Here is a 26,635-nt window from a genome sequence, read left to right as displayed (position 1 = left end):
CAAAGACATTTGAAATGAATGGAGCTGCTTGTGACCACCAGGCTGGTCTGAGGGGAGGGGCATTTACCTTGCACTGGCTAGTGTCTATTCCCAGCTCGGGGGCTTACATTGTGCTTGAGGCAGAAGTAGAAGCAAAGGCTGAAGAACATAGAATCTCAATATGTCGCAATAGTTTAGAGCCTCTGTGGGGATGCAGCAGGGCTTCATCATGAGACAAGGACTTGGTCAAACTCATTCCAGCCTGTTGAGTTCTTGAAGCTCATTATGACAGACGAGGGAATTGTATCAAGAAAATTGATCAGACAAATACTTCATTCTTCGATAATAACTGCAACTAGTGTAAAACCTAACCCTCAAGGCATATTCAGGAAATTTGATGGTTCATCAGAAATTATGAATGAATAGGCACAAGTGATTTAAAGGATAAAATTGACTTTTGTTCGTAAATTAAAATCTGAATAATCGATTTAGCAGGCGTTTTCCTTCATTGTGAGATTCTTACTGCTCATCTGAGAAGGATAATTAGTTTGGAAGTGTGTTAAAACTGTGAAATTAAAAAGGCCACCATGAGTTTATCTCCTTTTAATGCTATATTGTTGTTTAAAATTCATTTTCATAATAAATTGCATGATGCAAAGTGCTTAAGTACTTTCAGATAACTGGATGAGTGCTTCCACCACTTAACAAGCATATTTCCAAAATGGATTGAAGTAAATGTCACAAATTAGAGTAAGGTTAAGTGACTCTTTTACGAAGTGTTGGCACAAGGATTTAGCAAAAATAAAGCAAGACAGTTCAGGTGTGAATTTAAATTATAAACCAGGTTTCAATGAATAAGGTGCAAAAATGCAATTCTTAGCCCAAAAGCACAAAACAAAGGGAAGTGAGTATAAAGAATCAGAAGTAGAAAACAAAAGCCAGGAGCAGATGAAGGATCTCAGCCTGAAACATCAACTGTTAATTCCCCTCCATAGACCTGGTCCCAACATTTTGAAGCAGTTATAAAGTAGGCAAGACAGCAACTATACTTCATTAAGAGTTTGATGAGATTTGGTATGTCAACAAAAACACTCTAAAACTTCTATAGATGTACTGTGGAGGGCATTTTGACAGGCTGCATCATTGTTTGATATGGGGGTGGGGGGGGGGGATTACTACTGCACAGGACCGAAAGAAGCTGCATAGGATTATAAATTTAGTTGGCTCCATCTAGGGTGGGTACAAGCCTACAAAGTACCCAGGACATCTTCAAGGGGCCGTGTCTCAGAAAGGCAGCATCCATTATTAAGGACCTCCAGCACCCAGGGCATGCCCTTTTCTCATTTATACCATCAGCCAGGAGGTACAGAAGCCTGAAGGCACACACTCAGCGATTCAGAAACAGCTTCTTTTCTAATGGACATTGAACCCATGAACACTACCTCACTTTTTAAGTATATATAATTTCTGTTTTTGCACGATTTTTAATCCTTTTTAAAATACGTATAGTATAATTGATTTATTTATTATTTTTCCTTCTATATTATGTATTACATTGAAATGCTGCTGCTAAGTTTTCAAATCTCACGACACATGCCAGTGATAATAAACCTGATTCTGATTTTGATTCGATGCAGAATAAAGTGTGAAAGTCCTGCGCAGTTAAACAATAAAGTGCGAGATCATAACAAGGTAAATTGTGAGGCTAAGAGTCTATCTTATTTACAAGAGGTCTGTTCAAGAGTTTGATAACAGTGGAGTAGAAGCTGTCCGGAAGGCTGGTGATTCGTGTTACGTGCTTTCAGCCTTTGACAAGAGGAACCCGATCCCTGGTTGGGTGGCAGGAGGATGCGGTGAGAGCAGATGTGCAGGAAACAGAAGAGCTGCGGTTGAGGACAGCATTGATGGTGGAGGAAGGGAATCTCCTTTCTTTGAAGGAGGATATCACCTTAGTTCTGGAATGAAAAGTCTCATTCTGAGTGTAGATGTGGCAGAGACAGAGGAATTGAGAGAAGGGGATGTCATTTTCACAAGTAACAGAGTGGGAAGAGATATAGTCTGGGTAGCTGTGAGAATCAGTGGGTTTATAACAGACATCAGTAGATAAGCTGTCTCCAGACAAGGAGACAGAGAGATCAGAAAAAGGGGGAAGTTCTCAGAAATGGATCAGGATATTCTCTTTGCTATTTTTAAAATTATTTATAATACTTCAATGCCACAAAGCTTCAAAACTCTTCATTAAACATGATGTACACCAAATGAGCACCAAATTTCTTGGTGTTCACCTGGCGGAGAATCTTACCTGGTCCCTCAACACCAGGTCCATAGCAAAGTGTTGTAAAGCTACCAAGAGAAAGGTGCTAGGAAAATCAAAGAAGTCTTTGTGGATTCTCTACAGACTGCTGGTGCTGGTAAAACAGAATGGATTGTTCCAGTGACGGTGAATGAGACAGTAACTCCATTCAAGCTTGACAGTGGAGCCCAGGTGAATTTGTTATCAGTGGATGATTGCAAAGCTTTCAAAGTAAAGAGCAAGATTGACCCAGTGAAGTTAAAAGTGGAGAGAATGCTCCAGTAAAAGGGGGTTGTATAGTGACCTTCAAACACAAGGGGCAGCACCTAAATGCACAGCTGCTGATTGTAGAAAAGGGAGTACAGCCAATATTTGGTCTGCGTGCATGTGAAAAGCACAACTTGGTGAAAAGAGTTTTTGCAGTGGCCTCATAGACCAAAGATAACCACACTTCACACATGGAAGAGTATGTAAATGTCTTTGATGGGTTTGGATGCTTAGTGGTGTACTCCAAATCCACGTAGATGAGACAGCAGCTCCTGTTTCCCGTGCATGCAGGGAAGTTCCATTTGTACTCAGAGGCAAACTTAAACAAGAACTAGCATGCATGGAATGTATAAAAGTCATACAGAAAATTGAAGAACCATTAGATTGGGTGAGCACACTGGTCAGTATGCAAAAAGGAAAATGGAGCATTGGCAGTACACCGACAGATCTCAATAAATCCACTAAGAGAGAACATTTTAAATCAACAGCACAGGAGAAAATCATGTCCCAGTTTGCAGGATCCAAGTGGTTTAGTAAATTCAATGCATCATCTGGGTTTTAGCGGATGAAGATTGATGAAGCAAGATCGAGACTGTGAATTTTTAATACACCAGAGGGTAGATATTGCTTTCTTCAGTTACCTTATGCGATCCAGTCCACACCAGAAGTCTACCATAAAACCATCAACCTGATCTTTGAGGGCATACCTGGTGTCAAGACAACATCAATTACAAGACAACATCACCTGACTGTGCAGGTGATGCCTCCCTCCCAAATGCACTGAATAACTTCTACGCCCGGTTTGAGGTAGAAAATGATGTGGCGGTGAGGAAGTCCACCTCTCCTACAAATGACCAGGTGCTGTGTCTCACCGTGGCCGATGTGAGAAGAACCTTGTGCGGGGTCAACCCACAGAAGGCTGCTGGACCAGACAACATCCCTGGTAGAGTGCTCAGAGGATGTGCAGACCAGCTAGCAGATGTTCTCACTGACATCTTCAACATCTCCCTGAGCAGTGCCACTATTCCAACATGCTTCAAGGCTGCCACCATCGTCCCTGTGCCAAAGAAGTCTTCAGTGTCCTGTCTAAATGACTACCATCCTGTTGCACTTACATCCATCATCATGAAGTGTTTCAAGAGACTCGTCATGAGGCATATCAAGACCCTGCTGCCCCCCTCACTGAACCCCCTGCAGTTTGCGTACTGTCCCAACCGCTCACAGATGATGCCATTGCCACCACCCTCCACCTGGCCCTAACCCACCTGGACCAAAAAGACACATACGTTCGGATGCTGTTCATAGACTTTAATTCAGCATTCAACACAATCATCCCTCAGAAACTGATTGGAAAGCTGAGCCTGTTGGGCCTGAACACCTTCCTCTGCAACTGGATCCTAGACTTCCTGACTGGGAGACCTCAGTCAGTCCGGATCAGGAGCAGCATCTCCAACACCATCACACTGAGCACGGGGCCCCCCAGGGCTGCGTGTTCAGTCAACTGCTGTTCACTCTGTTGACCCATGACTGTGCTGCAATACACAGCTCAAGCCACATCATCAAGTTCACCGATGACATGACCATGGTGGGTCTCATCAGCAAGAACGACGAGTCTGTTTACAGAGAGGAGGTGCAGCGGCTAATGGACTGGTGCAGAGCCCACAACCTGTCTCTTAATGTGAACAAGACAAAAGAGATGGTTGTTGACTTTGGGAGCGACCACTCCCCACTGAACATCGACGGCTCCTCGGTAGAGACCGTAAAGAGCAACAAATTTCTTGGTGTTCACCTGACGGAGAACCTCACCTGGTCCCTCAACACCAGCTCCATAGCAAAGAAAGCCCAGCAGCGTCTTTACTTTTTGCGAAGGCTGAGGAAAGTCCATCTCCCACCTCCCATCCTCATCACATTCTACAGGGGTTGTATTGAGAGCATCCTGAGCATCTGCATCACTGCCTGGTTCAGAAATTGCACCATCTCAGATCACAAGACCCTGCAGTGGATAGTGAGGTCAGCTGGGAAGATCATCAAGGTCTCTCTTCCCACCATCATGGACATTTACACTACACGGTGCATCTGCAAAGGAAACAGCATTATGAAGGACCCCATGCTCCCCTCATACAATCTCTTCTCCCTCCTGCCATCTGGCTTCGAAGCATTCGGGCTCTCAGGGCCAGACTATGTAACAGTTTCTTCCCCCAAGCTATCAGACTCCTCAATACCCGAAGCCTGGACTGACACCTTGCCCTACTGTCCTGTTTATTATTTATTGTAATGCCGGCACTGTTTTTGTGCACTTTATGAAGTCCAGTGTAGGTCTGTAGTCCAGTGTAGCTTTCTCAATGTTTTTTTTAATTACGTAGTTCAGTCTAGTTTTTTTCACAGTGTCATGTAAACCATGATCCTGAAAAACGTTGTCTCATTTTTATTATGCACTGTACCAGCAGTTATGGTCAGAATGACAATAAAAGTTGACTTGACATGATGAAGGATAACATCAGTATCTGGGGATGCACCAAAGAAGAACATGATGCATGACTGAGAGAGATGCTGAATGTGGTACAGCATGTCAATTTGAAATCAAATAAAGACAAATGTAAGTTTGGTCATTTGAAATGTCATACCAGAAGAGGAAGAAGAGCCTGACCCAAGAAAGACATCAGCGTTTGAGAACAGAGAGGGGCTCCAAAACAAAGAGGAGGTGAGACACTTCCTGGGGCTAGTGAGGTTCCTGGCTAAGTTCATCCCTTGACTATCCACTGTATCAGCAACACTTAGGTCATTCCTTGAGCAGTGAAATGAGTGGATTTGGTCTCATGAGCAAGAAACCTGTTTCCAGAGGGTGAAGTGAATCCTAACTGAAAAGGCCATGCTACATTTTTATGGTCAGGAGAGGAGTACTACAATCTTAGCCGAATGGCCTTGGAGCAGTACTACTGCAGCACCATGATGACACATGGCACGCTATGGCCAATGCATCAAGGACTTTAACAAGTCTGGAAGCCAACTATGCACAAATAGAGAAAGAGCTATTTTCCAGCCCATATGCATGCAAAGGGTTCCATCGGTATATCTATGGACAAGCTTTTAAGTAGAGACAGACTAGAAACTACGGGTCTCAATTATGTCCAAACCACTGAATGACTGTCCCATGAAAATGCAGCACATGTTGATAAGGCTGTAGAATATGACATGAAGATTACCTTCACACCAGGAAAATATATGTTTGCTGTTGATGTATTGTCTCAAGCAGTTAACAAGGAAGAAAAGAGTGACCAAGTGATTAATGTGGATAATCAGGCCAATGTTGACATGATTTTTGCCTCCATTTCAGTATCTCCTCAGAGAACAGAGAAGATTAGGACAGCAGCAAGGACAGGTGAAACAATGAAAGTACTCAAAGAGACAATACAGAATAGATAGCCAGCTTCTAAGAATATCTATTTAACGTGTATTCAGGTTCATTGTGCATGCAGAGCTGAACTGTCAGTAGTGGAAGATATGGACTTCAAAGGAAACAGGTCTGTAACTCCAGTGTCACGATGCAAGGAAATGCTCCAGAAGATACATGAAGGGCATCTTGGTGAGGAAAAATGTAAATGTAGAACTTGGGAAGTGATATTATGGTCAAGAATGAACTAAGACATCAGTCAGACTATTGCTTCATATGAGATTGTCTTGCTTACAGACTAAAACAGCAAGCAGAACCACTTACACCACACCCTGTACCAGACAGACTGTACTCGAAAGTTGGAGTGGACTTGTTTGATTGTAATGGGAAGAGTCATGTTGTTTTAACAGAATACTTTTCCAATTACACAGATTATAACACTGCAATCAACATCCAGCAAAATGGTCATCACCTTTCTGAAAGCTGTGTTTGCAAAGCATGGAGTTCCACGTGGACTGGTATCAGACAATGGTCTACAATTTGAGCTGTTAATTTGAGTCCTTTACCAATGATTGAGTGTTTTAACATATAAGTTCAAGTCCACACCACCCAAATTATAATGGACCTGCAGAGAATTTGGTCAAGGCAGTGAAGGATCTCATGAAGAAAGTGCAAGGTGGACAAGAAGATTTCCAAGAACGTTTAATGATTTATGGAATTGAGCCATTGCATAATGGCCTTTCACCAGCCCAATGGGTTGACACATAAGCACTAACATTCCAGTGCATGAAAACCTGTTGACACCTCAAGAAGCACACAAGGTCAATTTGACTAAAGTAAAAGGGAAGGAGAAACAGAAACAGTACCCCAACAAGACTGTGAAGCCTACCAGTCCTGAAAATTGGAGATCAATTGCACATCAGAGATCACAATTCATGATCTATGCAAGGATATATGCAAGAGGAAGTTGCTCCACACTCCTACCAGATCCAGTTGGAGCAAGGAACACCTCTGAGAAGGAATGGCGTGGATCTCCAAACATGAGCTCTGGTGCATAACTGTGACACATCACCTCTCAGTACACCAAAGGGGCCTACAGATGTAAAGAATGAACTTGTTAATCAGAATTCTCAGAAAGACACAAATATTAATGCACCAAATACAATCAATACAGCTGTGGAAAAATATAACAAACCAAATAGGTTATTAAACCTCATCAAAGACTGACTGAGAATTCAATTTCCCATTGTACAATACAGGCAGTTAACTGGCAACCAGGAGTGACATTGATAAACTGGGAACCCGTGCTAAAGTGTGGAGTTAGAAAGCATGATTGTCTCCTGTTAATAAAAGCTTTTAAACCCACACAAAGTGTGTCTTTGTAGAAGAAGATAACAGATGGCATGAAACTAGAGGTGTGCTTGCAAAATGCACTCACCACATTAGCTCAGTCTGTCAACTCACCCAATTACCACTCAGATTCTGGCCATAACAACGAGTACACTGGAAAAGAAAGAAGTCAGCTGCCTGGCATCGATCTCCAGTTCACCTCTGGCGTCTATACTTGAATGCCCAGGCATGGAAACTGAAGGCAAGCTGCTCCATAAGGACAAGACAAGCAACGTTCACTGTAGCCAGAGGTGAAAACCATCTGGTCCAATGCGATCATCCATAATGATTTAAAAGCTTTTGGCAGTGTCTCCACAGCACAAACAAACAGGGAGCTATTCCTTCAACCATTTGACCGTTCAAGAGTTATATATAGCATTGTGCTTCTTTTTTAATTAGACTGAAGTTGATTAAAACTTTACATTCTGATAGATTTTCCAATGATCAATGGTTCATGCTAAGGACCTTGGACTAAATAATTAATTCCATCAGTTAACACGCAGCAGATCAGAATAGAAAAAAACAGTACCACTGCTAATGTTAACATTTGTAATTGGTCAGCAAAATAACTTAAACAAAAAATATGGTTCCAAATTATAACCAGCATCAGGTTAAAATATTAATCTAAAATACACATAAAAATAGCTTACTTCAGTGCTCACAGTGGTGTCTGTGTTCTGAGTACTGAATGAGTTATTGGTAGTGTCTTAATCTGCAAGAATTCTTCATTTTACAAATGTTCTGAAATGGGCAAAAGAGCTGCTTAATCCTGTTTCATAAAGGCAGGAGGAAGTTAATATAAATGAGACAGGAATGCATTACATATGGGTTCAAAAATTCAAACAAAGATTTACTTTTGCTCTCAGCTATGTTAAATAAAAGCCTGTCATATATTCCAAATTTTATAAGCATCTTCTGTTCTTGCAATATTGCTACATACTTCACACCAAAGTCTCATGCTTTCATTCAATTGGTTGATTCTCTTACTGCATTCTCTCTTCCTGGATGTTCAGAATTAACTAATTTATTTTATATCAAGATACAGTGCAGAACAGGCCCTTTTGGCCCTTCAAGCTGCGCAAAACAGCAAAGCTCGATTTAACCCTAACCTAATCATGAGACAATTTACAATGACCAATTAACCTACTAAATGGTACGGCCTTTGAGCTGTAGGAGGAAGCTGGAGCACCAGGAGGAAACCTATATGTTCCAAGGGGAGGACGTACAGGGTCCTTACAGATGACGTTGGAATTCAACTCTGAACTCTGACGCCCCTAGCTGTCATAGTGTCAAGCCAACTGTTATGCTACTGTGGCTCATGCAGAATGCACAATCTTCATGTGATTTACAACAAGGAAAATACTGGTTTGGCATTTAATTCGGTATTTGCAAGATTCAATTCATTCAGCGTTATTTATTTTGACCTTATTTCACATCCTTGTAAATTCTCAGCTCGAGCCTGAAATTTTTTGCATTGCATTGGTTCAGAGGCAGTAATGGCTACTTAGAGTGCTAGGATTTAGATGTTTCAGAAAGGACAGGGAGGGAAGCAAAAGAGGTAAATGGTTGTTAACTGACTCAGGCCTGATAACAGTAGAAGCACAAAAGTTTCAGATTTTCCTGTTATGATGTTCTACAAGATCTAAGGGATGTTGCTTGGCTATTCGATAGTTTGAATTCATGTAAGTGGAACTTATGGAAGGAAAAGAGGCAAGGTATTGCAGTAAGGTCTCAGGTATAGGATCCTGCTGTGACTCATCTTTGCTCTCATGCTCAGCTGGGTTCTCAGTCCGTTCTCACCTAACTTCCCCATAGATACATCTTTGGAACCATTACCTCTTCCAGACAAGCTATTTCTTCTGGTGATTGATTTTAGACTAAGTTGATTCTTCTGATCAATAGTTAAATTATTATGTTAAATTCTTCAGTGCTTTCAACACTTTTGATTAATCTTAACATTCTCCATTTTAAGGAAGGCAACAGTGGTTTGCTGTTGTTTTCCTTTCCATTAAAGTCCTTTACTGATATGAATCTGGTAAATTGCCTGTTCAACATTCTCTGCCACAGTCCATCTGCTTAATGTGAGCAGAAAGTAAGAGTACAAAGCACATTTTATCACTCTAAAATCAACAAAAGATTTCCAATTGATCTTATAAAGAATGCCTGGACATCTATAACTCGGAGATGAGCTTGTAACACAGTTATAATTTCTTCTGAATCTCTCTGGACAATCTGAATGTTCAGGAGGCTCTCAAAGTCCTGAAGTCCACCAAACAGACTGTCTCTGGTATTCTTTCAGGCTAGCCAGTTCATCAAGTGAAAGCACTTTTCCTCATGCTCCTTCCCACAATTCCACCAGATGTAATAAACTTTCTTAGCTTTCACACAGATCCTAAGAACCTTTTACTTTGTGTTGGCCCTTATAACATATACACTTCAATGAAGATGATTACACCTCAGTCAGACCTACAGACTGCACAGCTACTCAGGTTCATCGCGAGGTTTGCGACAGGATGGGTGGAGAGGAGATCTTGGCTCTCCGTAGGTCTGGTGGCATATAAGAGCCACTAATCTCCAAATCTTGGTGGCGGGTGGAGATATGTCTCTACCAAAGGAGGTGTAAGGTGCTTCTTCCTTCCAATAACCTGCAGGTCACCCTTAGGCAAGGTGTAACACCTGCTTAGTCCCAAGATCAGAGTCGCATGAAGCCATGGGAGCAGGTGGTGGATGGTTGTAAGGCAGGTGGTCTTATATCACAGGTCCTGGTTATGTGACCACTGATGCCAGGCAGACAGTCTCCAGAAGACACAGCCCAGAAGAAGGCAATGGCAAACCACTTGAGCAGAAAATTTGCCAAAAATAATCATGATCATAGAAGGTCCATGTTGCCCATGTCATATGACACACAAACACAAGGGGGAGAAAGGTTCCCAGTGATGAAGAAGAAGCCACAAGATGGTCAGTTCTTTCTCGGTCTGAAACAAGTTAAAGGTTGCAACGTTGATTAGAACTTTAATTGCTTATTGCCTTTTTATCTCAAAATGATTCTCATAGTCATAGAAAATGACTGCACAGAGACATGCCCTGTGGCCCATCTAGTCCACGCTGAAGCATCTTAACTGCCTACTCCCATCAAACTGGACCAGGACCTTTCACCCTCCATACCCTTATCATCCATTTACCTGACAAAACTTCACTTCAATGTTGAAATCAAGCTTGTGTGCAACACTTGCGCCAGCAGCTCATTCCAAGTTCTCATGGCCCTCTAAGTGAAGAAGTTCCCCCTCATGTTCCCCTTAAACTTTTCACCTTTCATCCCTAACCCATGACCTCGGGTTGTAGTCCCACCCAACCTCAGTAGAAATAGCCTGCTTGCATTTACCCTTACTGTACCCCTCATAAGTTTCTATAACTCTATGAAATCTCCTTCAAAGTTTACTTCTCTCCTGGTTCTCCTGTTTTCATTGTCATTTCTCTCTTTTTAGCAGTCTTCAGACAGTGGTTTACATGCTCTTAATGATACTCTCTTGTACTTACTTTTAATTACTGGAGGTGAAACCTATTTCTATTTCTATCATTTGCACCACTGCAGACACTTCCGTAAGAGTGATATACTCTGAATATAAAAAGTATTTATTGACTAACTTTATTCTGGATATCTATACCCACATTCGGCCTTCACTGAATTCAGATGATTTTTGATTAAACATGGAAGTATTTATTATATTCCTTGGGTGTAACTGTTGCCAGATCCCTTGACTAGCCTTCTGTTTCATTGTTAACTGTACTCAGTGTAAACTCAATGAGTACACAGAACACTACATTATTCTAAGGAGATAAGACTGAATGATAGAATTAAGGAATGTGGAATTTCATGGAAGTCGATTGAATCTGTTGTCAAGGTAAGGCAGTACAGTGGAAATATACATAGTTTATATTTTATGTTGCTGTTTTATGCTAAACTTGTCTGTACACTTTTCCATTGTCAGACGTCTGTTTAAAAATTTCTGTTCATAGGAAATGGACATTATGGTTCAGACCAGAGCTTGAGGAATATAGGGGGAAGAGAATTAGAAGGGCAAAAAGAGATTATTAACTAATCTTGGCTGGTTAGATTCAGGAGAATCCTAAGTCATTCTATGTATATTATAGAGTAGACAGAGAAGAATAGTTCCTCTTTGGGACCAAGAAGTTTATATTCCCTATATTATTTGAACTAAAGTTTTATTTTAATTCAAGATAGTCATTTAATGATAGCACCAAAAGTATCAGCAGGCCATTTGGATTATCAGACCTATTCTGGTTTTCTGAAAGAGTTATCTGATTTTAGTCACAAGCAGATGAAAGTCTGCAGATGCTGCAAATCTGGAGCAACACACACAAAGTGCTGGAGGAACTCAGCAGGTCAGGCAGCATTTATGGAAAAGAATATACAGTTGACATTTTGGGCTGAGACCCTTCATCAGGACTGGGAAGGAAGGGGACAGAAGCTAGAATAAGAAGGTGGGGGGAGGGGGAAGTAGTACAAGCTGAGAGGTGATAGGTGCCAGTCCTAAAAGTATTTGTTTGTTTATTTATTTTGAGATACAACATGGAATAGGCTTTTCCAGACCTTGGAGCCGTGCTGCCCCAGCAACCCCTAACAACTCCGATTTAACTCAGACCTAATCAGTGGACAATTTACAATTAAACAACACATTATGCCTTCGAATTGTTTGAAGAAACCAGATCACCTGGAGGAAATCTGCGCATTCTACGAGGAAGATGTACGAAGACTCCTTACAGAGGACACTGGGTTTGAACTGCAACCTCCAACACCCCTGGCTGTAAAGCATCATGCTAACCATAATGCTACCATTGTGTCCATGAAGGGTCTCGGCTCATGACATTGACTATCTATTCCGCTGCATTGATGCTCCCTGACGTGCTGAGTTCCTCCAGCATTTTGTGTGTGCAAAATGAGAGACCAGGCGAGACCTATGAGGTGGAAGGTGGGTGGGTGGGGAAGGGGCCATGAAGTGAGATGTTGGCAGGTGCTTCGAGAGAAGAGGTAAAGGGCTGTAGAAGAAGGAGTCAAATAGAAGCTGACTGTGTCTAATTATTGTATCTTTTTCTTCTTTAATCGTGACAAAACACATTCTACATTGAACCTTCTATGAACTATCTTTTTTAAATTAAAACATACATAATCAATGGCACACAGGTCCTTTGAAGTTCATGCACATACTCTGACAGTTAGGACTTCCAAACTTTACAATATGCCAAGTTTCCAAACTGATTCTGAAAATGAGAGGGCTTATTTTCGACTACAGGTCAGCAAAACCACTTGCTTACTCAGCAAAGACTTTTTCAACCTGATTTTAATTAGTCCTGTAATTACGTTGGCTAGAAATAATGTGATGTGACTTCTGAAACCCTCAACCAGAGCTTAGCTATTTCTAGGGATGACGATTCTAACTCTCTCCTGTCTGATCATTCTCACTGTACCCTACATGTACCTAAGGCTAAGCCTGGTTCCCATACCATTCACAAATTTGCTGTTGACACTGCTGTTGAGGGCAGAATCATGGATGATGACGAGGAGGCGTAAACAGGAAAGAGATAAGTCAGCTAGTTGAGTGGTATCAATCGTGAAGTCAACATCAACAAATCTAAGGGACTGATAGCAGCCTCATTGATGGGTTGGTGGTGAAAAGGACGAGCAGCTACAAACTTCCTGGGGTCAACATCTTGGAGGAGCTATCCTAATTCCAGCATATGTGAACAGCCATGAAGGAGGTGTCAACGTCTCTACTTTTTAGAAGATTAAGGAGATTCATGTCATCAAAGACTCTGACAAACATCTACAGATGTACAATAGAAAGCTTTCAGACTTGTTGCCTCAAGGCCTAATGTAGAAACTCCCATCCACAGGAATGCAATGGACTGCAGAATGTCTCAGACTCACCCTCTCTCCCCACTCTCAAGGACATCTACAAAAGGCTTTTCTTGTAATTGACATTAACCTTTAAGGACCTCACCATCTGAACTCCGCCCTCTCTCCGATGTTGCCATCAAATAAGAGATACAGGAACCTGAAGACCCACACCTCACGTTCAACAACGGCTTCTCTACTGCCATTAGGAGCTTGAACTGCCCTGAAAAAAGGCTTTAGAACTACCTTAAAAAACACAAAATGCTGGCAGAACTCAGCAGGCCAGACAGCATCTATGGGAGGAGGTAATAACGACGTTTCAGGCCGAAACCCTTCATCAGGAGTGAAGTAACATGGGATAGTTGAGAGGGGATAAGAAGTGGGGGGAGGGGTAAAGTAGAGAGCTGGGAAGTGATAGGCTGGAGGGAAATGGGCTAGGGGGAAGGTGGAGAATTATGGGAAATAAAAGAGAAAGAAAGGTAGGGCTGGGGGAGAGATTGTAGTGAGGGGGGAAAAAGAGAGAGAAAGAGAACCAGACTAAAATAATAGATAGGGATGGGGGTAAGGGTGGGGGGCAGGGGTATCAATGGAGGTCAGTGAGTTGGATGTTCATGCAGGCAGGAAGGAGGCTACCTAGGCGGGAGATAAGGTATTGCTCCATCGACCTGTGTGTGGCCTCATCTTGACGGTAGAGGAGACCTAGGCGGAAGGTACATGCCGGCATGAACATCCAACTCACTGACCTCCGTTGATACCCCTGCCCCCCACCCTTACCCCCATCCCTATCTATTATTTTAGTCTGGTTCTCTTTCTCTCTCTTTTTTCCCCCTCACTACAATCTCTCCCCCAGCCCTACCTTTCTTTCTCTTTTATTTCCCATAATTCTCCACCTTCCCCCTAGCTCATTACCCTTCAGCCTATCACTTCCCAGCTCTCTACTTTACCCCTCCCCCCACTTCTTATCCCCCCCCTCGGCCATCCCATGTTACTTCACTCCTGATGAAGGGTTTCAGCCTGAATCATCGTTATTACCTCCTCCCATAGATGCTGTCTGGCCTGCTGAGTTCTGCCAGCATTTTGCGTTTTTTATTTATTTCCAGCATCTGCAGATTCACTCGTGTTGCCTCTAGAACTACCTTGTACTATTTTGTTCTCTATCTCTCATCATGCACTGATGTCATTATGTTTTTTCAGTTCATTCTGTCATGTGTGTTATGCCGAAATTATGTTAATTTAAGTCTATGTGAGATAATGAGATGAGGCCTCCGTTGGTCCGGATCAACCATAGATATTGTTTCCGAGCCGTCTCGATATGCAAGCCAGTACAGTGCAATATGGAGAGCAAGCTGTTGCCCATGTAATGCGCTCTGCCACCCCACACATCTGATAAACTCAAAGGAATGTCAGAGAACAATACAGTTTGGCATCAGCAGCATCACAGGAGGTACCAGTCAGCACTGAACTCAACATAGGACTACCTTAGACTCCAGCTCTGGATTTTTTACTCTGGGTTTACTCCTGAAGCCTTCCCCAGGATTGGGTATAGCCTCAACACAGTCAAGGTTTGAGAATGAGTTTTCCTTCTCCTAGATGAGTTGCCAAACCTGGCAGATGAGCCACACTGGCCTGAAGTGACTGGCTTTAAGGTGCCAGTAACCCACCTTTTCCCCTGCTTCTGTCAGTAGAAATGATTCTGCCGGGTTTAGTAGCTAAGTCACATGTGAAGGCCAGGAGCTGGACTCAGTTGTCAGAGGCTATTTGAGTCACATGCCATTGGGAGCAATTGGCCTTGGGAGTTTAGCCCCAATACCACCCCAGGCTATAACAACCTTAAGAAAACAAATCTATGTTTATCATTCTTGTACTGTACAGTGCTGCTGTTTCTCAAAGTAAATTTTCATAGCACTTGTGTGTGTGCTTGCTCGCTTATGATGATAAACTTCATTTTAGGTCACCCGGAACTGTGTTGATCACATCCCAATTTGCACAGTACCTGATCGTACACCATCCTTCTGATTGCTGGACTACATTAATCAAGGCGTTTTTCCTTCTTAAGTTTAACCCAAACTGCTGATGCTCTGAGATTTCTTCAAGGCTGGCCTCCTGATCACATCTCCATGTGATGGTCATGCCTTCATTTACCTAAACTCTGCGCTTCCACCTCATTTCCTATCTGGTTATTTCAAGATGCTTCTTAAAGTTAACCATCATCCCTTTGACCCATAATATTATTCACCTCCCCAAAACATAGTATAAAATTTTGTTTGTTAAATGTATGACAAACTATTTTGGATGATTTATTTTGCTAAGATATAATTTATTGTATTATTTGGAAAACAAGGCAATGATGTATAAATCTTGTTTGGGCATGGAACAATTTTTTTTTCAAGATTCCAAACTACCCATTTTGACTGCTTTGGGAAGATTGGCTATTAAACTGGCATGTTTGAGTATTTTATTCAGCAGAGATTAAGAAACAATCAGAAATTGATCTTTCTAAAATAAAATGAATTATCGTGACACAGCCGTTGCACTGAAAGCAGCTGCCTCTGGTTGTGAGATATGATCAGGCAGAATGAACTTTACCTCTTAAAGGCAGCTTTCTACAAACAGTCTCACAAATTGATTACTGATAGATATAAAACCATATTTACAAGAAAAGAAAATCAAGAAAAAATAATTGTGGCTTTGTAATGGGTTCAGCTGTGTTTCTGGGATATGGCAGTTCTTGTAATTGACTTGTAATTGAATTGTAATTCTTGTAAAATTCTGAAACTAACCATCAGCTATCATTGGGAGGAACTGAATAAAATATTTCAACAAAGATTTAACCTCTTTGACTGTGGTTTAAATGGGAACAATTGTCAGCAAATTCACAAGGCTTTTGTGGTTTAATAGCATATCTGGAGGTAAAGTATTCTGAACTAGTTTAATCGTTAAAGTTTTCATGTTGGAAATGAAAAAGCTAAAAAGGGAGATAAAATTCACAGAAAAAAAATGTGATGATTTCTGTATGGATTAATTCTCAAGTCATTTTCAATCACAGTTTGGATATTTTTAACATGTTCAAGGATTTTTTTAGGATGAGAAGGAGAAATTATTTAAAGAACATCATACTACAGGGATGAATTAGAGAGGTGAAAGAAATTCCATTTTTAATGTGGGTTAGTTGAAGTTGCAATTTTAAAAACACTGAGCAATTAAGCAAAAGATGCTTAAGAGGGCAATATTATATAAACAAGTATAAAATGATAAATTCTGGGCCTGGAACACTTTACATAGAGGGAGAGACTTGCTTAATCAGGAAGGGACATGTTTAACTAGAAGACAATGTTAATTCAGACCAATACATGTGAAGGACAGATTAAATACTGTAGATTTTGTGAGCAACAGAACCTTTGGAAATGCGAGCTTGTAAGGTATTTAGAATGGTATTTGTCCAGTAAGTTATGATGATCAGAATTGGAATCAGAATCAGATTTAATATCACTGTCAAAAGGTGTGATTTTTTTCAGCAGTACTATACAATATAAAATAAAAGAATTCTAAATTACAATAATATATATCAATTATAAATGTTATCTATATTATAATAATTAAAGAATAAAAGAGCCAAAAAAGTGATGTAATATTCATGGAATCAATGTCTATTCAGAAATCTGATGGTGGTAGGAAGGAGCTATTCCTAAAATACTGAGTGTGTGTCTTCAAGGTCCTGTACTTCCTCACTGTATGATCACTTTTTGGTACAAGTGCTCTGTGAGGCATGGACAGAGAGGGAAAGGGACAGAGAGAGGGGAATCATGGTTGGGGAAAGGGGAATGGAGAGGGGAGGGAGCGGGAAGCACCAGAGAGTCATTCCATAATGATCAATAAACCAATTGTTAGGAATTATGTGCCCTTGCCAACAGCCCCCTCCTACACCTGGCACTTCTTTTCTGCTAAGTGTCCCATGCCCTTCTCATGGTGCTCCATCCACACCATTCCCAACATTCTTTGCTGCCAATAAATTTACAGACTCACTCTCCATTCCACGTTGACAAATACAGTACTGTGCAAAAGTCTTAGGCACCCTAGCTGTAGGTGTGTGTATATATAAGTGTGTGCCTCATACTTTTGCACAGTACTGTACCTAAAAGTAAATAGAGATATTTATGACACAATAGAACATCATTTGCCCCTTGTGGCCAGACTAACTGTAAAATAGCAATCTCGACTGATCTCAATGTACATTAACAACAATGAAAAGGCTTTGGATAGACACTTTTATGATCACGGCATAGAATTAAAGCAAGTGATTAGGTAGGCAAGTTGATCGGCATAGATGTGGTGAGCCAATGGATCTGTTTCTATGGAGTCCCACTCTATGACTCTTGGCCTGTAGCTTTTATAAACCATTCTTTCATGCAGTGAAATCTAGTCCTTAATAATGATCCCTGGAAAGAAAAGTTTAATGTTATAAGAGCTCAACGGAGTTTAGAAGAATGAACAGGGATCTGATTGAAATCAACCCAACTATCTCAGCCTAGACATCTAGGACCAGAGGCGCAGTCTCACAATAGAAGGATGTTCCTTTAAAGCAGAGGTGAGGATGAATTTCTTTAGCCAGAAGGTGGTGAATCTGTGGAACTTATTGCCAAAGTCAGCTGTAGAGGCCAGGTCATTGGGTATACTTAAAGCAGAGTTTGATAATGTTCTTGATTAGTAAGGACATCAAAGGAGAAAGCAGAGAATTCAAAATGCTGGAGAAACTCAGCAGGTCAGACTGCTTCTATAGAAGGAATAAAGTGTCAACATTTCAGGCTGAGACATATAATATGGTGTAAAATATAAATACTTGAATCATTGAACACCCATAATTCAAGTGCACCCCATTGTTTTACCATTGCACTTACCTAGTCTGGCTGAGTGGTTCCCAATGACCCTGAGGCTCCATTGTTGCATCCAGACTGTGAAGTTACATGTGACACCCTTGGCCTCAGATAAAAAACCCGAAGACATTATTCCAGACCACTCTAATGGTCTTTTGCCATCTGTTAATAACAGGGGGCACTTAAGAACAGCATGTAATGAACTGAGTTAAAATATATATCAAATTACTTAATTGGAGTTGTAAGATCATGACATAGGAGCCAATTAGGCCATTTGACCCATCCATTCCATTCCACCATTCCATGATGCTGATTTATAATCCTTCTCTACCCCATTCCCTGACTACTCTCCATAACCTTTGATACCCTGATTAATCAAGGACCTATCAATCTCTGTTTTAAATATACCCAATGGCTTGGCTCCACAGCTGTTAGTGGCAATGAATTCCACAAATTCAATAGGCAATAAACAACAGGTGCAGAAGTAGACCATTCGGCCCTTTGAGCCTGCACCGCCATTCTGTGATCATGGCTGATCATCTACTATCAATACCCGGTTCCTGTCTTGTCCCCATATCCCTTGATTCCCCTATCCATAAGATACCTATCTCGCTCCTTCTTGAAAGCATCCAGAGAATTGGCCTCCACTGCCTTCCGAGGCAGTGCATTCCAGACCCCCACAACTCTCTGGGAGAAGAGGTTTTTCCTTAACTCTGTCCTAAATGACCTACCCCTTATTCTCAAACCATGCCCTCTGGTACTGGACTCTCCCAGCATCTGGAACATATTTCCTGCCTCTATCTTGTCCAATCCCTTAATAATCTTATATGTTGCAATCAGATCCCCTCTCAATCTCCTTAATTCCAGCGTGTACAAGCCCAGTCTCTCTAACCTCTCTGCGTAAGACAGTCCGGACATCCCAGGAATTAACCTTATGAATCTACACTGCACTTCCTCTACAGCCAGGATGTCCTTCCTTAACCCTGGAGACCAAAACTGTACACAATACTCCAGGTGTGGTCTCACCAGGGCCCTGTACAAATGCAAAAGGATTTCCTTGCTCTTGTACTTAATTCCCTTTGTAATAAAGGCCAACACTAACTCTCCTTAAAGAAATTCCTCTGTTCTAAATGGATGTCGCTCTGTTCTGAGGTTATGAGCCCTAGCCTCACCCACTATAAGAAATATACTCCCCACAGCCACTTGATTTAGGCTTCTCACTATTCAATAGGATTCAATGGGATCCTCCCCTCTACACTCTTCTAAGCTACAGCAAGTGCAGGCCAAGGGCTACCAAATGCTTATCATACATTAATCCTTTCATTCTTTGATTTCTTCTCCTGAACTTCCTTTGCAAGTGCAACCTTTCTTAGGTAAGAGGCCAACAATTGCCTACATTACTTCAAGTGTAGCCTGACCATTATCTTATAAAGCGTCAGCTTTTACATTCTGGTTGTTTCAAAATGAACACTAACATTGCATTTGCCTTCCTCACCACTGATTCAACCTGCAAGTTAACCTTTAGCAAGTCCTGAGTGAGGACTCCCAAAATGAAAGTGAAATAAAGAAAAGGATTCACTTAGCTTTTTAATGTGAAATGATCCCATTCAAGTGAATTGGGCTGTGCTATATATCCCATTTATGGTTGGTGTTATGCTAAGTGGCTAGGTATGAAAAGAGAGTTCAGGTGTCCTCCGATTATTCAATACATACCGGCTGCAATGCTTGGTGATGGAAATAATAAATATGCTGACCTCCAGGAAACAGTTGGTGCTCTCTTCTGAGCCACCATCCAGAGGAGAATACAATTTGACCCAATGCACTGAAATTTTGAACAGGGAAATATCTGAATGTTTTTGTAATTTTGTATGGTTCAGTACTTGGAATTATGATGTTATTGTAATCACAGAACTGTGTTTGAGGGAAAGACAGAACTGGCAGTTTAATCTTCTCAGCTGTAGAAGTTGCAGGCACGGCAGAGGGGAATACAAAATTGGAGGGGAAGTCTACTGATTACAGAAAACATAACAGCAGTCCTTAGAGATGTAATCCTAGAGGATACTTGGACAGAGATTTATGGCCCAAATCAAGGTGGTTGAGTCCAGTGTATCCTGGTAGCAGAATCCATTGTTCGGATGGAGATTTAAGCGCAATGCCAGACAGAACTGGTCAGGGTGTTGAGGCCTAGAGCGAGGTACAGGACAGTTCAGATCGCTGCTCCATGGGATGTTTACTGTGCTGAACTCTTTGCAGACTTCGGTTCAGAAGCACTATTTGGTTGCAGTTACCATTTGCATGATGTTTGTTTTTCATTGAGTGTTAGGTAGTTTTTATATATATTTTATTTATATACATGGAATTTTTTTTTTGGGCTTCTTTGTTTTGCCCATTAGGAGACAAATCTCAAGGTTGTTTAATGTATACATACTTCAATAATAAAGGTATTTGAACTTTGTTCATTGGTAGAGCTTAAGATAAAATAGAGGAATGATCATTTTATTACAGAGGAACTAGGAATCAGAGGAACTAGTATAGAGTCACAGAGTCACAGAGCACTACAGCACCGAAACAGACCCCTTGGCCCATCTAGTCCATGCTGAACTATTAAACTGCCTAGTTTGGTAAATTTGCACCTGGAGCATAGCCATTCATACCCCCCCCCCCACCCCCGTCCAGGTATTTACCTAAATTTCTCTTAAATATAATCAAATGTGTGTCCACCACTTGTGCTGGCAGCTTGTTCCACACTCTCACTAATCTCTGAATGATGAAATTCCCGCTCAGGTTCCCCTTAAGCATTTCACCTTTCACCCTTAACCCATGACCTCTAGTTGTCGACTCATCCAACCACAGTGGGAAAATAAGTGCTTGCATTTACCCTATCTATACCTCTCATGTAAGCATACAGCAGAATTGTATAAGAGTAATAAAGTTATAGTACTGAGGATTTTTAATTGCCAAATATTGATTAGTGCAAGGGGTTTGGATGAATAAGTAAAGTGCATCCAAGGAAAGAACAATATGTTGAAAGTTTAACAAAAGACAGGCAGTCCTTGACCTTGTCTTTGAAAATGAAATTGGACGTATGGTAGATAACTAGCACATATAGAGTATCAGTAAAATACAGCCACACAGAATATACATATATATATAGTCCTGACTCCCCAGCTCATCAAAATCTTTAATCAACCACAATAGAGTCCATCTCCCACTGTCCAGCCTGGACAGTATTTTGATATCCCATGATACTCTGTAAAGCTATCGACAGCAAGAGGTTATACAGGGAAAGAAAGATTGCTGTTTAAAACCAATGGGGTAATCTATGTGTTTAGCCAGGCAAATTAACTCTCATCAGTAATATTAAGTTCAGTGAGGAGTATATGGGTATCTAAAGCTGTTCATTATGAAGAAGAAGGAGTTGTTGGATGTCATAGTTTGCATAAGGATCAAATAGGACCTATCCCAGATTGCTTTGGGAAGCAAGGCAGAAGAGAGCTGAAGCCCTGACGGGGAACGTTTGCATTTTCACTAACCGTTGTGCGATGCCAGAAGTCCAGAAGTTGGCTAAAGTTGTTACTTTATTCTCATCTTAACAAAACACTGGCTAGAATGTATGTACTTGTAGTATTGTGAGCAGTACTGGTTGCCACAGCTTTGGAGTAAAGTGGTTGCCTGGGGAAAGTGCAGATAACATGCCTAGATTGGAGAACTTTAGCTCTGGGTAGAGAAGCTTATTTTCTGAAAGGAGAGATGAGAATATGTTCAAGCCTATAACAATAAAGTTTGCTCCCCTTTCCCATTTTGATGAAGAGTTATCTCCCTAAAACGTTAACTCTGTTTCTTACTCCACGAGTGGTGTCTGACTTGCTAACTGTCTCCAGCAGTTTCTGATAGTTTGTTTTCTGTTTCCAGCGTGGAGGGAAGAATGGACACAACTTGAAGAGGGGAGAGGCAAAGGATTATTGCACAACAAGAGCATCAGGCCTAGGACTGCGGACTGGGTAACAGCTTCTTCCCTCACGCTGCGAGACTAGTAAATACCCTGCCCCCACCAAGGTCTCGTCACCAGGAAGCGAGCTGTTTACCGTTACTGTACTAGAGTCAGGTTGTTACTGTATCAGAATCAGAACCACAATCAGGTTTAATATCACTGGCAAGTGTCATGAAATTTATATATATATATATATATATATATAGTAGAAAAAAGGTAAATTAAATAAGAACTGTAGAAAGAGAGAAAAAAAGTCATATTCATAGTTCCAATGTCCATTCAGAAATCGAACAGTGGGGGGGGGGGTAAAGCTGTTCTTGAATCATTGAGTGTCTACTTTCAGGCTTCTGTACTTCCTTCCTGATGGTGGCAATGAGAATAGGGCATGTCCTGGGTGATGGGTGTTGTAATGTGAGTATTATTAAAAGTAAGTTAATACTAATCGGGGAGTTGTTGATAGCAGGAGGCGGGATCCGAGGTTGGCGGGGTCTTCACTTCCACTCTTTTTACACCCAGTATGCATTGTATATAGTTCCACCACCCAGGCCGCACGAGGTACCTGGAAGCCTCTGTATTGTAAATATCATTTGCCGTCCCAGATAAAGATGCTCTTTTGGCCATCAAGTTGTCGAGTGATCTTTTTGTAGTTACCACATATTTTTGGCGACGAGGTAAACTGGTTTTGTGGAGGGGTCGGTCCCGTTTTCGATCAGGAGCCGTGAGCGGGCGAGAAGCCTCGTGTTCGGATGGTTACGTTGGGAACGGTCGGTGTGTTCAATGAGCAAATCGAGGAGTGGCAGAGTACGAGGAAAGGTTGGGCCACTTTTTCTGAGCTAATGGAATTACTGAGGAGGCTAAGAAGCACTCTATCCTCCTGAGTGTGTGTGGGGCGAGGACGTACAAGCTGATACGAAACTTAGCTGCACCGCTGAAACCGGGAGAAATTCCATACGACGAACTGGTCAAGCTCGTGGGGAACCACCACAATCCGAAGCCTTCGGTGATAGTTCAACGGTTCAGGTTTCACAGCCGTGTCCGGAAGCCTGGTCAGTCTGTGGGCGGTTTTGTGGCTGAGCTTTGGCAGGTATTGGAATATTGCGATTTCGGAGCCGTGTTGGATGACATGCTCCATGATAGATTAGTATGTGGCATTAATAATGACGCTGTACAACACCGCTCATTGGGGGAAACCCCACCATTGACTTTCAAGACAGCCCTAGAGATTGCCCAAGTAATGGAGTTGGCTGCTAATAATGCCAAGGATATACAGAAAGGACATGGGGTGGTCACAATCGGTGGCAGTGCGCCAAATCAGGAGGGAGATTGGTAGACAGGAAAAGCGGGTAGAATGTTTTCGGTGTGGAGGAACGCACTATGCAAATGTTTGTAAATTCAAAGATACTGTCTGCCATGCTTGTAACAAGAAAGGACATTCCGTTAAAAAGTGCAGGGGCATAAAGGGTAAGGTTAAGCTTGGGCAGGGGAGAAAGCTCAACAGACTCAGGCAGCCACACACCACCTAAGAGAAGCAGACGGAGAGGCAGCGTGTGCCTACAACATGTTTGGGGTGGAAACGGATGAGGGACCACCTGAACCATATTATGCCACGGTCACTGTCAAGTGAAAGGACATTAAGTTCGAGATTGATTCAGGGGCTACTGCATCGGTCATTAGTGAAGAGACCTACAGGAGGACATGGGGATCCAACCTGCCTCCCATCAGACCGTCTAAGCTCCAGCTCATAACCTATACGGGGCAGCCCATACCACATTTAGGGGTGTTATATGTGGATATTTCAACCGGGGGCCAGAAGGCTGAAGCCAGGCTGGTGATAGCTAAGGGCAGTGGGCCCGGTCTTTTGGGCCGAGATCGGCTTCGCAAAATCCGGTTCGACTGGCATGAAATTAAGTACACACACACGATGGAGGACATTCTGCAGCAGTATAGTGACATTTTCAGGGACGAGCTGGGCACACTGAAGGGTGTGACCGTAAAACTCCATGTCGACCATGAGGCCACACCATGTTTTTTTAAGCCCAGGTCAGTGCCCTATGCCATGAAAGGCAAAGTCAAGGCGGAGCTGGTATGTTTACAGGAGCTGGGCATCATTGAGCCCGTCCGGTCTTCAAGGTGGGCGGCTCCTGTTGTTCCAGTTTTGAAGGCAGATAAAACGATGAGGATATGTGGGGACTACGAGCTTACGGTGAATCGGGTCTCCAAGCTGGAGGAGGACCCATTGCCACGGGTGAATGACCTGTTTGTGACCCGGTCAGGGGGTAAGCTGTTCACAAAGCTGGACATGAGCCACGCCTACCAACAGCTGCTGCTTGACGATGATTCAAAGGAGTACGTCACCATCAATACACACAGGGGATTATTCAAATACCATCGCCTGGTGTTTGGAGTGGCGTCTAGCCCCGCCATTTTCAAAAGGACAATGGGCTCTTTGCTGCAGGGGATTCCGCATGTAGCAGTGTATCTTGATGATATTTTGATCACGGGAGCCACGGAGGGGGAGCATCTGACTAATTTAGAACAGGTCCTGAAAAGGCTCTCAGACGCAGGGCTGTGGTTGAAACACAGAAAATGTGTGTTCCTGGCTCCGAGTGTGACCTACCTGGGACACAAGATTACAACTGAGGGGCTTTGCCCAGTGGAGGATAAAGTGAGAGCCATTAAGAAGGCCCCAAGCCCCAAGAGCATCACTGAACTCAGGTCATTTTTGAGCATGGTGAGTTATTATGGCAAGTTTCTTCCAGACCTGTCAAAGGTTTTGGCCCCACTGTATAAGCTGCTTCACAATGACATTAAGTGGCAGTGGGGTGAAGAGCAGGAGGAAGCTTTCAAGAAAGTGAAAGAACTCCTGCACTCAGCAAAGCTACTCATTCACTATGACCCAGACAAAGAGATCACCCTTTCATGTGACGCTTTGCCCTTTGGAGACGGGGCAGTTCTCTCACACTTCATGGAGGACCGTTCAGAGAAACCTATTGGTTTTGCTTCACTTACCTTGATGGCTGCTGAGAAGGGATATTCACAGCTAGTCAAAGAAGGTCTGGCCATTGTTTTTGCAGTCAAACATTTTCATCAGTACCTCTATGGACATGCATTCGCAATTTATACGGACCATAAACCACTGATGAGCCTTTTTAGGGAGACCAGATGCATCCCACCGCTAGCCTCAGCCAGGATACAGCATTGGGCTCTCACACTGTCAGCCTACCAGTATACTATCATGTACGGAGCGGGTGGGGTAATGAAAATGCCGATGCGCTGAGTCGACTCCCTTTACCTGAGATACCTGTTACTACATATGTGCCTCCAGAGACTGTATTTTTATCGGAGAGGCTGTCCGTACACCCGTAAAGGCGACCCAGATCAAGCAATGGACAGAGAGCGACCCAGTCCTGTCTCAAGTCAAGACTTCTCTTTTACAAGGTTGGCCCAGAGTCGTGGAAGGAGAGGAACTGAGACCTTATGCCAAACGCAAGACTGAACTGAGTCTGCAGGATGACTGCATTTTCTGGGGGGCGAGGGTCATCGTGCCTCCCCCTGGCCACTCACAGATTGTGGAGGAAATTCATGAGACTCATGAGATTCATGAGATTTTCTCGAATGAAAAGCCTTGCACGATCCTACATCTGGTGGCCAAGAATGGATCAGGATCTGGAGAACAAGGTAAAATCATGCACGCAATGTCAGACCAATCAGAACATGCCACCACCAGCTCCTTTGCACCCATGGGAGTGGCCAGTCCACCCCTGGTCTAGGCTACATTTGGACTTTGCTGGCCCCTTTATGGGGCAGATGTTTCATATAATGGTAGATGCGCATTCCAAATGGATCGAAGCTCACATCATGAGCAACATCACAGCCCCCTCAACCATAGACAAACTCAGGTAAGTGTTTGCAGTCCACGGGTTGCCTGACACTCTGGTCACTGATAATGGCCCGACGTTCACCAGTGAGCTGTTTGGTGAGTTCATGCTGCAGAATGGCATTCGTCACATTCGGACAGCCCCTTTCCACCCAGCCTCAAATGGTTTGGCTGAGCGAGCTGCTCAGACAGTGAAGGAAGGCCTGAAGCGGATGACAGGGGACTCTCTTAGTACCCGGCTTTCACGTTTCCTGTTTAAATACCGGCTCACGCCACAGACTACGATTGTACACACTCCAGCAGAGATGCTGATGGGGCGTAGGCCTAAGTCAAGGTTGGACCTGCTGCACCCGGACATGAAGGCAAAAGTGCAGAGAAACCAGGAAAAGCAGAAGGAGGGACATGATCAACATGCACGAGAGAGACAGTAAGAACCGGATGACAATGTCTATGTGAGAAATAATCAGCAATGGCTACCTGGTGTTATTCTTAAGCAGAGTGGTCCAGTCTCCTATGTTGTTAAGCTGACTGATGGGCGTGTTTTCCACAGACATCAGGACCACGTGCGCCTGCGTCATGATTCCGGCTCAGAGGTAGGCAGCTCCATGGAGTTTCCAATGGTGAGACAGACTACTGGGGAAGCATGTCCACCAGTGACTTTGC

General features: G+C 42.7%; 1 pseudogene; it reads left to right on the top strand.

Annotated features, from left to right (window-relative positions):
• LOC132404123 (uncharacterized protein K02A2.6-like) overlaps positions 1 to 26,403 on the top strand; it is a 74,980-nt pseudogene extending 48,577 nt beyond the window's left edge.
• Positions 26,404 to 26,635: the final 232 nt, after the last annotated feature.

Source organism: Hypanus sabinus, chromosome 2, assembly GCF_030144855.1.
Source record: "Hypanus sabinus isolate sHypSab1 chromosome 2, sHypSab1.hap1, whole genome shotgun sequence".
Lineage (NCBI taxonomy): Eukaryota > Metazoa > Chordata > Chondrichthyes > Myliobatiformes > Dasyatidae > Hypanus > Hypanus sabinus.
Note: the sequence above shows the minus strand (reverse complement) of the source record. Positions and strands in the feature narration are given on the sequence as shown.